Source organism: Dermacentor andersoni, chromosome 8 (assembly GCF_023375885.2).
Source record: "Dermacentor andersoni chromosome 8, qqDerAnde1_hic_scaffold, whole genome shotgun sequence".
Classification (NCBI taxonomy): domain Eukaryota; kingdom Metazoa; phylum Arthropoda; class Arachnida; order Ixodida; family Ixodidae; genus Dermacentor; species Dermacentor andersoni.
This window is the reverse complement of record NC_092821.1, coordinates 63,636,223-63,651,870: the sequence shown is the minus strand read 5'-3', so window position 1 is coordinate 63,651,870 and position 15,648 is coordinate 63,636,223. Positions and strand designations below refer to the sequence as shown.

At 45.8% G+C, this 15,648-nt stretch overlaps 1 protein-coding gene across 1 annotated transcript in view; it reads left to right on the top strand.

The window, feature by feature from the left end:
* Positions 1–15,648, top strand: part of LOC126526311 (N-fatty-acyl-amino acid synthase/hydrolase PM20D1-like) — a 79,102-nt gene that overhangs the window by 37,008 nt on the left and 26,446 nt on the right. The gene's annotated exons all lie outside the window — the stretch shown is intronic.

Genomic DNA, 15,648 nt, shown 5'->3' with positions numbered 1-15,648 from the left:
TGGTAGCTGAGCGCGCCCATCTCTGTTTCTGTCTGCTCAAAGTGGACATGGCTATGTTATTGCCGCATACTTGCCTATATGAATGATAATATTCATTATCGATATGAAAGAAACTACTTCAATGCGCCTAATGTACTCATGAGAGAGAAAAAAAAAAAAAAGGGGTTCAGCTTGCTCCGTCAGCCACACCTGCAATTTCTGTTTTGATGTCCCGCACTGTTACAGCGGGATCCGCCTGTTGGTTGTCCTTTTGTCATCCCGCAGCAAATGCGTTCCGATGCATTCCCATGAGCACCGCATTTTTTTCTTTTCACAAGAAATTTAACCCACATAAGGATCGCACTCCTTAAATTTGTATCAATTAAAAAAAAATAAACTGTGATCATTATGTCAGTGAATGTGCTTTTTGAAACTTTTGAATAACAAATAGAATACTGTCCTATCTGATGCAGTTATCGAATGTAATAGTCACTGTGATAAGGTAATGTGGGCCCAGGATCCTTAAGAATTGACACGGCAGTCAGGTGCTTTGTACGGACAACACAGACTGTACTCTACAGACACAACAATTTACACGCTCGGCAAATAACAGAACAATGACAATCATAATAGTCTAGAATTTCTGGAATTTCTAACGCGCCTAAGCACACATCGACTGTCCTACTCGCTGGTGCATCGTCATCGCTGCCATGGCAGTTGTCGTTGTGTCCACTCCGTCTGGCAATCGGGAGTCCAGCACCTCCCGAGGTGGCTTGTACCAGACCGTGACGTGGCAGCAGCAGTGTAATTGTACAGCAGGCTGGCAGAACACCAGGCGGCTGGAGTACAGGTTAGTGGCTAGCCAGTCATCGTTGCCGCAGGCTGCGGGCCCATTGGATCACCTGGTCCGCAGGTTGGTGCCTTGATGGTCCCAGACGGCAAACACCGGTGGCCACCAGGCTTTCAGATCAAATACAGCACCAGACTGCTACGACAGCAGGCGGCCGGTCACCGGGTCAGCAGCAAGCGCAGAGTGGGACATCGGCCTCGCCAGGTCCGCTTGGCTGCAGGGTACCCAGTTGTAGAAGGTCACAACTTGAACCACCGGTCAGCAAGCTGCCATCCGAGTCATTCTACGTTCGATTTGCTCGAGCCACATGCTACTCTCACTCTTGTGGCCACGCATTTCCTCTTCCTCGCATCTGTGTCCCACAATCCGCATTATTATAGTCAATATTCAGTTAGGTCTTTGAATCTAATAGGGACTATTTGAAACTATGAATGTTTTTCAATACTTTTTGAATACTTTACATCGTCAGCTGTACCGAAGGTAACTTGAAATTTATGCGAAAATCCCATATTTTTCGTCCCATTCGCAATGCTCATAATGTACTAAACACTCTGCATCACTCAGTCAGACAGACTTTTCCAGCTAAACACGATCACTCGCAATACAGTGTTGCTTAAGCAAGACATTGGGCAGTGGGTATTGTTTCATATTAATTGTAGGGGCAACATCTGTGTTTTTTTTTTGCAAGCTATCTGCTTAGTTGTTCCTAATACTCCCTTTGTGCACACTGCATGCGGGCCGACTACGGCCCAATATTTCGTAAGCACCGGTTTGCCATTGCCCATCGGTCGGGTGCGGACGTTTTGTTTTTTATTTTTTATATTAAAAACACATAAGGTTTTTCTTTTCTTGCTGTGTGTTACGTTTTCAAGTTTATGAGAGGCGTTTAACTCGCGCTGCCAATTAATATACGCAATATGCGCATAATTCACAAGTGAAACATAATTAAATGCCTCTAATTATGTGTACTCATTAGAGTAAATACGCAACATGCAACAAAAGAAACACGTGAACGCAATGTTTTCTCATTTTAGGTGTTTATTTTGCAATGGTAAAATACATTGATTTTTTCGTGCAGCAGTGTTAACAATTTGCAAGTAGTTTTTGTTCTCTGAAATAGTATGATACAGCTAAAGGACAGCGCTGTTCTGCTTTGAGAGTTTCCCATACTGCCTGGGAGGCTCTCTTTCAGCCGTTCCTATGTTCTTGGCTCTGAACGGTATAGCATCCGGCATTTCTCTTTCACCGTCGAGAGTGAAACTTGGACAGTTACAGTGCTCATGAAAACTGAAACAAACGAACAAACAAATAATATAGTAATGAATAACTTTGTGAACCATGCAGATGATTTATAGGGGAGTTTTTTCACAGTCGTGTGCAAGAAATCCCGATCCTGACACAGCCGCACACAAAATAATTATTTTGTCGTTGCACATGCATGTAATGAACACATACTGTTCACTTTCAGTGAAACTTAGTGCGTTCAACTTCTGCCACGTGATTCCCTGCTTTAGAGCCGCCCAAGGAAACATGAGTACAGGAAGGATAGATTTACTGACTTGGCTCTGAATATCATTGCAAAAAAACAAAAAAACAGCCAGGCAGCGCGATAAATGAATACAGCACATCGTTGCACAAACAAAATAGCATGCTAACTGCCACGAGACAAATGTATAGGTATACATAATGTCGAGACCGCGGTGACAAAGTATTACACGTAAACTACGAAAATGCAACAGCAGAAAAATTGAGGAACTTGCATATGGGCTGTCTGCAGGGTTTCACGTACGTGTCTTTTTGTCTGATGTTCCTAGATAATCTACTCTAGTCCACATGTGGAGAAGTGCCACACACAATCCATTCTTACCTGCAATGCACCAGACGTATATCGTACAGGTATTTACAGTTTTGTTGCTTCATCTGTGGGAAGGAACGAAAGCAACTTCTAATAAATTATGACTTTTCCGCAATGACAACCAGACAAGCGTCTTACCTGATTTCTTCCCGAATGGTGATAACAGTTCCGAGCGCAGCAGTCATTCACACACTGTGCTTCAATTTAAGCAGTGTTGTTCCAGTGTTTCCTAGAGAAAAATTAAGGAAAATACAAGACGAAAAAATAATATCAGAAATATATACATGAAAGTACGTCTCACATTTCCCTGTCCCAACTCTCAAACGCTTGATCCGTTCTCATATAAAGCCTATATTTTTTTCCTCCTGTCAGAAAAAAAAGCAAAAAAAAAAGCAAGGAGTCTATCATACGTTGCGAAACCATTTATGCAATACAAAGCGAGTTTGGTTCACTTGAAAAAGACGGTCATGCATTACACATGAAATTAAAATGCCACTTACGAGTACGCATATCTTGAACGGCGAGATACGGCGCCTCCACTGCATGGAAAGGGCTTGTGCTGTTCTTGTCCATGTCACTCTTGTGTAGTTTGCATTTATATTCGCAGTCCATGATAACAGAAATGATCCAACTAGTCTACCAAGAGACGCGGAATGAGCTGGCATCCATAGCTAGCATTTGGCGGCAACTCGCGCCCCTGCTTGCGCCTCCGCACCATTTGGCGGGAACTCGCCTGCGCCCCTGCGAGCAGGCGAAGCAGGTGTGCTTGACTAAGAAAAAAATAGATAGCAAAGAAAGCCCCGCCTCGCTTTCTCGCCCCGTCCTCGCTGGTGGGAGCTAATGCTGACAGAGAGAATCGCCCGTCCCTGCTTTCCAAGAACCTCTTCATGCCTTCTGGGAGAGGGAGATGCGACAGCGCAATACGACCTCGGTTCCCCACACTTTTCTTTTTTTTTTCATTTTTTTTTTCAGGCGCTTCCTGTGAGCGCGTCGCCGTTTTCTTTTGGTGTGTGTGCTGTGCACGTGCATGCGTGCGTGTGTGTAATGAAAATCTGCGTTATATATTTTGCAGGGATTGGTAGCGCTATACGAATATGTAATAGCTTATGTAAACAATAATTTTGACCTCTTCAATGCGTCGAACAGTAATTTGGGTGCTATGTACATTAGCATGTAGGTTCTGTTTTCTTTTTCGGGAGTATTGTGTAAATATTGTATAATCTTGTTTTGTTCCCTTTTGTACTTGCTCATTATGTATACCTGTTATTATTGTGTTAAAATATCTTAGTTCTAAAGTCTCGCTGTAAAGGCTCTGCCAAGCGAAAGGTGGCTGCGGCTTTGTCAATCTGTATCTGACAGCTTTTTCTGCGACTCCACTATCTGTACCTTTACAAGGCAGAAATAAATAATTTGAATTTTAATAAATATTTATTGTCAAAGCATCACGTCTATATATGCACGAAGTTCGATAGGTGCGTGCATGCATACACAGTCAATACACTTTTGAGGGAGCTTTGCACGAAAATGTAGATATGCTTCACAGGAGACGGCGCTTGAAAAAAACACTCATGATATACCATGAATTTATTAATTCTTAACTGCTTGATTGTTGAATGTCATTAGTTCATTGAGCAAAAATTGGAAGAATTTAATCTAACTCTAGTTCTTCCCAATCAAATCCACGTCGACAGCAGAAATGCTCCATTTTATGATTTACATTGATTGGCATGCAGCCTTAATTATTGTTAGACAAATTGACAATAGCTACAAAAATTGCAGATTTCGACATCTCTTCACAATTCGGCCTCGTATAATCGCTACTTCCACCCTCCTCAGTGAAAACACCCAACTTAAATGTTTTCCTAGAACTGTACAGTCCACGAGTCACCTGCTCTTAGATCGTTTGACAATTTTTGCTGTGCTGCGACAGGGCCGTTTACAATTAACACGCCGTTCGCGAACAATTTTGTTTGACTCTTTCTGCAGTTCAGATGACTATTACGAGAACTGCCTAATGCAATATCTACTTGATTAAATTTCGTTCCCTGTTAAATAGTTATTTTCTGGATAGTATACCCCTAGAAAAAAAAGAAAGCAATAATGAACGATGTAATAGTGTTGCAAACATATCCGTTTTCGAAGTATTGAAATCTTGTGATTTTTCGTAAAGGAAATGTAATACTTTCCTCACATGTATTCTTCCTGCTACTTCCACATTGGTCTCCACTAACTCTTATTCTCATAATAGTGGTCATTGCATGCGTACCCGCATATATAGCGATAATAAATTTGATTCTGATTTCATAATTCACTCCAATTACCACTGTTCGATCAGTCCAGAACAAAACACAGAACCATATCCTTTAGCCGGAAGTTTATCTAACAGCCAGATGAACTGTCACTGACGTCTGTATGTGATGATTGCTGTTTTCCCCCGTGTGACGAACTGCCGTCATCGCTTTTGTATAGCTGCTCTGTATTCAGTCATCATTCGTCCGTCAACAGTTGTTACTAAAAAAAAAAAAAAATTATTTCTGCCTCTCGCTTGTTCAAAGCACTGCGCAGCCTGTGGGAATGCACTGGCGCGTGGAAATGCATGGTTTAAAGGCTCAATTTGAAAGTATAAATTCTTGGCTGAACCACTGGTGAAGACTGCTCACGCCACGTTACTTTATTATGCTCGCTTTTCTTGTGACCGATGACAAGACATTAAATTTGTCGGCCTCTGCAAGACAAAGCTGCATCAACACAGCTTCTTAAATATACGAGTTGGCTCAGCGGCTGTCGGACAGTGTGCATGGCCCCTTGTGGCACGTCACTAAAAAACTAATTAAACACTTAGCGTATATGCACAAAATGATGCGACCACTAATATAACGTGAGAGGCGACTTTCGGTCTTACAAAAAACTACAGATATATATATATGTATATTGTACTGTAAAATAGGGAGCAGTGGGGCTGTGGCTAGGAGAGAGACACCGACGACGAGAAAGAACAACCTTGTTTCGGTGCTCGGTCGGCTACACTACCTCTCGCTGCTCCAACGTTCCAGTCACGAACGCTTGGTGCTCAGAGTGCTTCGTGACATTTGGTGGAGGTGCTGGGTAAGGCAAAGGCTGCAATGGGGCAGTTGAATGACGAGGGGGATCTTTACGGCGTTGGCAAACCAGACAGGAGCGGACATAATGATGGATGAATCAATACATCACCCGCCAGTAGTAACGAAGGCGTAGACACGAAGGCGTATGTCTTCAGTAACCCTGCATGCGCGCACTGGGGATCGTCGTGGAACGCTGCGCAAATATCCGAATGCAGGTGTCGCGGGATGACAAGCAACCATTTGCGGCCGTCTGGGAGGTAGTTGCGACGGTACAAGAGCCCGTCGCAAATGGAGAAGTGATGTGCTTGGCGACGTAATGCGCGATTGGTAGTGGGTGTCGATGGGCTGGACAAAAAACGCAGCATAGACACAATCCATGGGTCTTTCTTCTGCTCCAGAAGAATGTCCGTGGCAGCGAGGGAAGACTCGGACAATGAGGCCTTCAGGAAGCTAGCCTGGTCTGTTAGTGGCGAACGAGACAAGGCATCCGCATCCGAATGTTTTCGGCCAGAACGATACAGCACGCGAATGTCGTACTCCTGCAGTCTAAGGGCCCATCGAGCAAGACGACCGGACGGTTCTTTTAAGGATGACAGCCAGCACAGCGAATGGTGATCAGTTATGACGTCAAACGGGTGGCCATAAAGATAGGGACGAAATTTGGTTATGGCCCAAATTATAGCCAGTCATTCCTTTTCTGTGACAGAATAGTTTGATTCAGGTTTAGTGAGTGTACGACTGGCGAAGGCAACGACGTACTCATCGAAGCCAGCCTTTCTCTGAGCGAGAACGGCCCCAAGGCCAACGCCACTGGCATCCGTGTGTATTTCAGTTGGAGCACTTGGGTCGAAATGGCACAGGATTGGTGGTGACGTCAAGAGACGATGCAGCTTTGTGAAGGCGGCGTCACAATCCGGTGACCAGGTCGAAAGGTTGTGGCCACCATGAAGAAGCTGCGTTAAAGGTGCTATTATAGTGGCAAAATTGCGGATGAAACGGTGAAAGTATGACGCTAATCCAATGAAGCTGCGCAGTTCTTTCAAAGTCGTTGGTCGGGGAAACTGGGCAACAGCTTGTAGTTTTGCCGGATCAGGGAGTACACCTTCTTTCGACACGACATGGCCGAGGATGACCAGCTGCTGGGCAGCGAAGTGACACTTCTTCAAGTTAAGCTGGAGGCCAGCATCGGCGATGCACTTTAGGACGCGTTCAAGTCGAAGTAAGTGGGAAGGAAAGTCCGGTGAAAAGATAACGATGTCGTCCAGATAACACAGGCATATCTGCCATTTGAGGCCACCCAAGATGTTGTCCATCATTCTTTCAAATGTGGCAGGCGCATTACACAGGCCAAATGGCATCACGGTGAATTCGAATAAACCGTCAGGTGTGATGAAGGCCGTTTTCGGACGGTCTGACTCAGCCACTGGCACTTGCCAGTACCCAGATCGTAAGTCTAAGGATGAGTAGAATTCGGCGCCTTGGAGGCACTCTAGCTCGTTGTCAATACGGGGTAGCGGATAAACGTCCTTGCGTGTGATCTTATTAAGTCGCCGGTAGTCCACGCAAAAGCGAATTGTGCCATCTTTCTTTTTTTACCAGCACTACAGGAGAAGCCCAGGGGCTGTGCGAAGGTTGTATGACACCGCGTTGGAGCATGTCTGCAACTTGCTCAGTGATCACACTACGCTCCGTAGCGGATACACGATACGGCCTGTGGTGTCAAGGCGCATGGTTGCCGGTGTCGATGTGATGCATAACAGTGGAAGTACGGCCTAAGCGAGATTGTTGTAGGTCGAATGACGTGCGAAAGCAATCTAGAAGATGGACGATCTTGGCGTGCTGCGCTGGAGTGAAGTTGGGATCAATACACTGGTAAAATGTTGGGTCACACGGCGGCGTGGGAGGAGAAACTTGAAGGGCCAGAGCGTCAACCGGAGGAGAAGCCGGGTCATCAGGCACATCGTAAAGGAAGCTTGGTTCGATTTCGTCGGCATAGCCAAGACACTCATTGTGGAGCAGCCTAGCAGGGCAAGGAAACAGGTTCGATACATAAAGTGCGCTCGAACCTTGTCGAATGGCAAGAAGGGCAAAAGGAAGCAAGAAAGGATGGCGGCGAGCAACAAGCTTAGACGGCGTGAAAAGAACTGTGGAGTTGGAAAACCCAACGCAGGAAATGGGCACAAGTGCGGCAGAGTATGGAGGAATCTCGGTGTCGGCGGTGACGAACACACGACTGGAAGTGTCATCAGTATCTTCAAAAATGTTGGTGCCGAATGGCAACAGCGCGAGTTCAGCACGGGCACAATCTATAACGGCATGATGAGAGGACAGAAAGTCCCATCCTAAAATTATGGCATGGGAGCAACGAGGCAGAACAACGAACTCAATATGGTATAAAGCGCCGCTTATAACAACACGCACGGTACACTTCCCTAAGGGTTCAATCGGTGCAGCGCTTGCTGTACGTAATGAAATGGCTGAATAAGTCGTCGCAACTTTTCTACGGGTAAGACGAAGCTGGTCCAAAATCACTGATATTGCTGCTCCCGTGTCTACAAGCGCATGAACGGCAATGTCTTCTGCATAAACTTCAAGGACGTTTGCAGGAAATAAATGAGGTCTTGAGGAGTTCGCTGAGATCGCAGTTCTTGCCTCCGGAACTACGGTCCTTAGTTTTCCTCTCGGATAGCTTCAGGACGACGAATAAGCGGCGACAGAGAACGCCGACGGGGAGACGGAGACCGATGGGTATTGAAGGGTCGGGAAAGAGGAGACGAGGCTTCGAAGGGCTGAGCGGCAGTAGCAGAACGGGACGGAGAGTCGAAACCATTACTGTGTGCCCTCGGAGAATCCGAAGGATACCATCCACGCCGGTGGCAAAGCCGTGCTACATGCCCAGGTAGGCCGCACGAATAACAGATAGGCCGATTGTCATGGGTGCGCCATGGATTGAGAACAGCGGGCGAAGACTGTTGGAAATATTGGCGAGGTGGGCGCACGGGCTGCTGTGGCGGCCAGTAGCTGCTTGGGGGGGCGGGAGAATATGTTGCAGCTGCTTGCGGAGGTGAGGGAAAGGCGCTGGTAAGTAGCGACAACGGCAGCGTACGTAAGTGGCACACGCGTAGGAGGCGGTTGATGAGCAAGTGGTACTGCATTAGCGACTTGTTCTTGTATCATGTGACTGAGATCTGGAGACAAGCGCGGCTCTGAGGCTGGAGCGACTGGCAGAAGAGAGAGCTGGCATGCCACTTCTTCTCGTACAAATTGCTTGATTCTGTCGAAAATTTCTGAACTGCAAGGAGTAGATGTGACACCATCACTCAGAGCTGAAAGCACGACGTCTGGAGCGAGTGCTTGGCCCGTAGAAAGGCGTTGTTTCCGCAGCTCCTCATAGCTCTGGCAAAGCGTTACGAGGTTGTTGACCGTCTGAGGATTCCTTGCCAAGAGCATTTGGAAGGCGTCATCTCCTATGCCTTTCAAGATGTTCTTGACCTTGTCATCTTCAGTCATCTGGGTCGATACGCCGGCAGATGTCAACTAAGTCTTCATGTAGCTCGTAAAAGTTTCGCCCTTTTGTTGGGCACGACAGCGAAGCTGTTGTTCCGCCCGAAGTTAGCGCACAGCAGGGCGACCGAATACTTCTTGAAGTGCCATTCGGAATGCTTTCCAGGTGGAAAAGTCAGCCTCGTGGTTGTGGATTCAAAGATGGGTGACCCCGGAAAGGTAGAATGGCACGTAACCAAGCTTGTCAGCTTCAGACCATTTGTTGTGGGCACTCACTCGGTTGTATGATGACAGCCAGTCCTCTATGTCATGATCGTCAGTGCCAGTGAATATGGGAGGATCCCGTTGGCGTGGCGCACCAGGACAGACGACTGGAGGCGGTGCCATGGGTGGCGCGGTAGGACTATTCTCCTCAGGCATGGGAGATGTGACAGGGATCGTCCGGCTTCGGAGTTCCAGGTTTGCAAAAAGTCCAGCACCTTCCACCAAACTTCCCCTTTGTCCAGCGCTTCTGCACGTGACGTCGCCTGGTTTCTCCTGCGCCACATCATCCTTCGCCATGGAGCTCCCAGGGAATTACTCAGTGACAGAGGCCACATCTTCCTCTCCGACGTCATCGAGGCTCTCCTCAAAGAATGCCGCATCATTCATCGCACCACTACTGCGTATCATCCGCAGACTAATGGCATGACCGAGCGCTTTAATCGCACTCTTGGTGACATGCTGGCCATGTACGTTGCATCCGACCAAACCAAATGGGACCATGTTCTACCTTTTCTGACCTACGCTTACAACACCACCACGCAGACTACCACGGGATTTTCGCCCTTCTTTCTCCTGTACGGACGTGAACCTTTTTCCACAATGGATACTATCCTTCCGTACCGCCCAGACTCCACGGAAACAACTACCCTATCCGAAGCTGCTGCACACGCAGAAGAGTGTCGCAAGCTTTCCTGTATATTTACGTCAGAAGACCAGCAACGCCAGAACCACCATCGAGAAAGTTCCAATGCTCCTGGTTCGCTAGTGTGGCTTTGGGTTCCAGCCTCTACCACTGGACTGTCATCGAAACTCGCGTCGAAGTACCAAGGCCCATACCGCGTGATCAACCAAACGTCTCCAGTCAACTATATTGTGGAACCCCTTGAGCTACCTTTGGATCATCGCCGTTGTGGACGCGAAATTGTGCATGCCGAGCATCTCAAGCCCTACTATGATCCGTCTGTGCTGTCCTACCCGTAGGTGGCCGGGACGCCTTCCTTTTCCGCGGGGGAGATAACTGTACTGTAAAATAGGGAGCAGTGGGGCTGTGGCTAGGAGAGAGACAAGGACGACGAGAAAGAAAAACCTTGTTTCAGTGCTCGATCGGCTACACTACCTCTCGCTGCTCCAACGTTCTAGTCATGAACGCTTACTGCTCAAAGTGCTTCGTGACAATATATATATATATATATATATATATATATATATATATACACTACACGAAGTGATGCCACAAGGAACAGGAAACGACGTATAAAAGCGGGTGCTCACAAGGCACAATTTATTCCTCGTTACTGCGAACTGCCATCGCAAAATGCAGTGAAAGGACGAGTGCATGCACAATAACTCATTGTTACTGCTGACTTTTTTGTCACCGTCGGCGATGACGGTTTCTGCCCCCCATGCGACCAAAGTTATTCGGCAGGCAGCACTTCAGACATACCCGTAATAGAATTGAATACGGCGAAGGCACTGTGTGACGATCCTCCGGGCGACTTCGAAGGCCGTTGATTGTCTTGCACAAGGTTTCGACAAATACGCCGTAACCATATTGATGCGGCACTAAGAACGTTTTAAACTGGGAGGGTAAAGGCGGCGCGAAATGAACAGTGAGAACTCCCAGCTCGCGCGCTCTTGCGCATGGTGAAACGCCAGCGTTAGATAAAGTAAAAGAAAAATAGCACACGTTATGTTCATGTCACGAATCCGAATATAATGCGAGGCGCGTTCCAAGGCTCGAAATTTCGGGGGAAAACTCGCGCTATATTCGCACAATTATATTAAGTGCGTATCTCTCGTGTATCGCCTCTTCTCTGGCTCATGTGCTCTCACGCTGCACAACCTCTCCTAAGCCGGTGACACTGGTAGCAGCTAGTAAAGAACACCTCCTTCTATAGTAATGTTATTTCATTATTTCAGTGGTCAACTTACGCCAGCATTCAGGCACTCCAGCTACGTGTGTCTCTGTGTGTGGTTGTACCCATTTGCTACATTATGTCATTGATTACAAATAATCATTTAGGCGTAAATCCCTGTTTATGCATTATGGTATATGTTTTTATCGATTAGACGTCATTTTGGACATTCGGTGGTCTCGATTGGTCACGTACCATCGTGCTCAGTATGAGCTACAATGCGCGACTGTTTTACCACGCGCATTCACGTTGCAGCTCACATTGAGCGCGATAGTGCATCATAGCCCCATATAAAAACCAGAAAACATGTATATTCTAAAGCGGAAACTGAAAGTTCGATCACGTTAGACTGTTTTTTTCTTTTCATATATGTGCCAGCTAGAAGAAGTGCAGGATATCTACCAGACGTTCATATATAAAATATCCACAGGCTTCCGATGGATGCAATTTCGTATACTGAGGCAGTACATGCATGAGTCATATATTCTAAATATGAAGCTTTATTTTAGATGGGAGCTATAGGTCACGTGAGCGCTTGCATGCAGTGCGCAGTCTGCCATTTGGGAAGTGGTGCCATTGTCCAGAAGGCCCTTCCTCATGTGCAAGAGCGATATATGAAAGTGCTATACGTGAAAACGTATAAAGTTGACAGCAGCAATTGATGAACAATAAAAAAGAAACCTATATAATTTTGCCTAATGTAAGCCGTTACATGTTTTCAGCCAGAAACTGATAACTATATTAGGCAAAGCTCTATAGGTAAAACTATACTGATTAAAAAAAAGGATATTGCAATTAAACTGTACATTTGTTGCGACACACTATAGCGTATGCATCCACGTTATTTCTTCCGCATGCAAGTGCTATTGTGCTGCTGCCTTGGGTGCGTTTCTGAATTTCTCATCTTGGGCTCAGATAGATCGCACCGTTTATTCAAAATTTACACCGCTGGCTTCTCGGCCACAAGCGCAGCATATAACGGCCGAAAAGTTTCCTGCGCTTCTCAGCCTGCATTTCCTGGTTGCGCACGTTTTGTCTTTTCTTTTTTTCTTTCCCCTCCTAGCTCTATACTGCGCTTACCTGGCCACGCTACTCGGCCTTGGGCTTGGTCCTCCCTTCTTGCCTGCATTCTTCCCCATCTCTGGACTATTTTCCTTTACTTTCTTTTCCCTTAGTCCGAGTCGCCAGACGCTATATCAGCTTGTCGTTGGAAGCAGGCATGCACGTTTACATTGCTTGTTCGCTCGTGCTCAAATTTCGCAATGAGGTCGCATTCTTTCTTCTTGCATTTTTCACAGTGTTTAATTAGTATTTCTGCTTGCCACGGTTCATGTGAAAAAGATACCTCCTACCCAGTCGAACTGAACCAGCTGCGAACGAACCAGTTTAAAAGCAATTCAAGGCATTCTGCCAATGCGGAGAAACAAAAAATGCCGCCTTTTAGCGAAACGCGAGTTGAAACCAAGCAGCAACACGAGCAAACTCGTTAAAAAAGAATTTTAAAAAAGTCCAGAGTTGCAATCTGGTGCTTCTGCAGTGTGCATAAGCTGTGGCAGCATGCAAAATGCTTATTATTGCAGTTATGTACTTTGTGTAATACATTTTATGCTGTCTAACAAAAAAAAATATGTGGAGCCAAAGTTCAGTCGGCAACTAAAGCCGGCCCGATGCATTGCCGGCTTGTTGCACCGACGAGTGTTTGGCGCGCTCGGCGTTCAGTCGTGCTCTGACGGAGGCTCAACCCATGCGGCCGGCCGCGTGCCGATGTAGCTGGAAGGAGACGTCGGGCCGACTGTTTTCGGAAGTCGGGTGGCCAGTGAAGCCGGCTGCTGACTATTTCCCAACAATCGGCCAATCATCGGCAGTCGGCTAGGGTTGCTTAGGCTGAGGCTTCATTCTGTTATACTCCATTTCGTTATATAAACAGCCCACTATAAGAACATATTTCACTTAGTTTACTCACAGTGTTTGCCTACATTTCACGCAAGAAGCTGGTTCGGGAGACTCCATCGTGGCGACTGTGCGCAGTGGCGTTCACTGTACGAATTCGGTAAAGAGATAGCGTTTGTAAACGATTCTGTGCTTTCAGTTTGCCCAAGATTATTATATCGACTGTCAGAAACTTCCCTTGTTTTGAGAGTACCTACATGAATGTCCAGGATGCTGCTGCGTGGTGTTTTCGTTGAGCGCCGTAAGCGAAACCTATGAGGAGCGCACTGCATGATCCCTCATACTACTCAAGGGGGGCGCTTCCGACAGATGGCGACTCCGTAAGTCCTCGCCCCCAATACGAGGCACGCATGGTGGGCGAAACAAGGGCTCATATCACCACAGCAACATTTAAACATCTCTGAATGGCTAACATTATGCCTATTAGGCACCTAGGTGCTAGTACTGTAACCAGAGCTGGCATGTGCATGCCTGTATAATTAAGAAGCGTGTACGTCCCGTAAAAGTGACCCCTTTCCCTTCTTGACATGCTTCATTGCAATTCATTAGGTATGCTTTACCGCATAACATGGCTGTACTGCAGCAAAACTGACAAGTCAATTTCGAACTTTTTAGCAAAGGGCAATTTCGATATTGATACCAGGGAAGTTTAGGCCCATAAATATCTATGGGCGCTGGCCGGCACCTTTGGTCAGGACCGAATTAAGTGAAAAACTGGATCAACCAAAGTTGAATTAGCTGAATTTTGCTGCACCAGGATGTTAAAATGGCTTGATAATAATGGAGAGAAGGTTCTACATTATCATAAACTATTCAAAAAATATTTTATTTTATTCTCTGTTGGCACTATTCGATTTGTATTTGATTTGGTCTCAAAAACTTCTATTTGCACACTCCTACTTGTACGGAAATAGTATTAGACACCTGCATACGGGAAGGCACTGGAGCAACAGAGCTTTTATATTAAGGTGTACTAGAGCACTGTGCCTCTAGCTTTTTGCACATGATTTCATGAGATTGTATCTATTTGCACAGGATTGGGTAGGTGGTGTAGAGTATGCACGTAGTTGTGCTGGATTACAATATCTATTTGCTGTGCAGTCCAACCCACTTATAACAATGCCAGTTTTAACAATATATCAGACATAACAATGAGCGGCCCTTGCACAGTGATGTTTTGTGTGTGTTCCATGGTAACATTAACTACTTGCTACAATGTTCCCATGCTGTGGTATTGGTTATAATCAAATCTAACTACTCGATGTTTGCTTCGACTAACAATCCTTGAAGAGAAAAAAGAAATGCGAGCCATCTCACCAGCTTCATGCACCTTTCTACCGTCTCCTTTTCACTCCTCGTAATAAGAAATTGGAAGCGGCGACATTGTAAACATTTCTTACAACTTCAGCTGTGCAGGAAATTTGCTTACAGGCTCTTGCTCACTGTTGTGCTGCAGTCTACATAAAATTTTGTTGTCTTTGAGGGTGTGGGAGCGCTTCGCGTTCGCTCGTCCTCCGTCGTTGTGATGCTGTAAAGTGTGTGACCTTGACTGCATGACACCTGCAGTTTGTGCTGTTGTGCAAGTTTGGCTCGATGCTTTTCGTTGACACGTGAATTTAACCCATTCCCCTCTGCAAATGTACAAATGGTATGTATGTATATATATATATATATATATATATATATATATATATATATACTATATACTATATACCATTTGTACATTTGCAGAGAGGAATGGGTTAAACTATATATATATATAGACATATTTTTTAAATTTCACAGGAAGATCGGGGTGCAGGTATATGTGAATTTCGACTTCACATGTGGCTAATAATCGCACATGAATGTGCGATTGTTTGGAATTTGACACAATGTGGTCGTGCAAGTTGACACTAGAAAAGCCATCAGTGTGGCTGGGCCCCAGAGAAGATGTTTGGTTGAGAAGCACAAGTTGCACTTCGTTAAAGTTTTTTTTTAATAAAAGGGAAGGGATGCACTTATCAGTCTTGCAACATTCGATAAAATGACCATTTCTTGACCGTGAGCAGTTTAAGAAACTGGGAATGAATTTTCTTGCAAGAATTCAGCCTACAGAGCTCTTGCGTAACATGTTTTGATTTAGGGGAAAATGGGAAAATGTGCAAGTGGCTTGCCGGTATATGGGTTGAACTAGCGGCTGTCATCGCAAGGAAAAAACGAGCTGCGCCGACGAAAAACTAGCCAAGT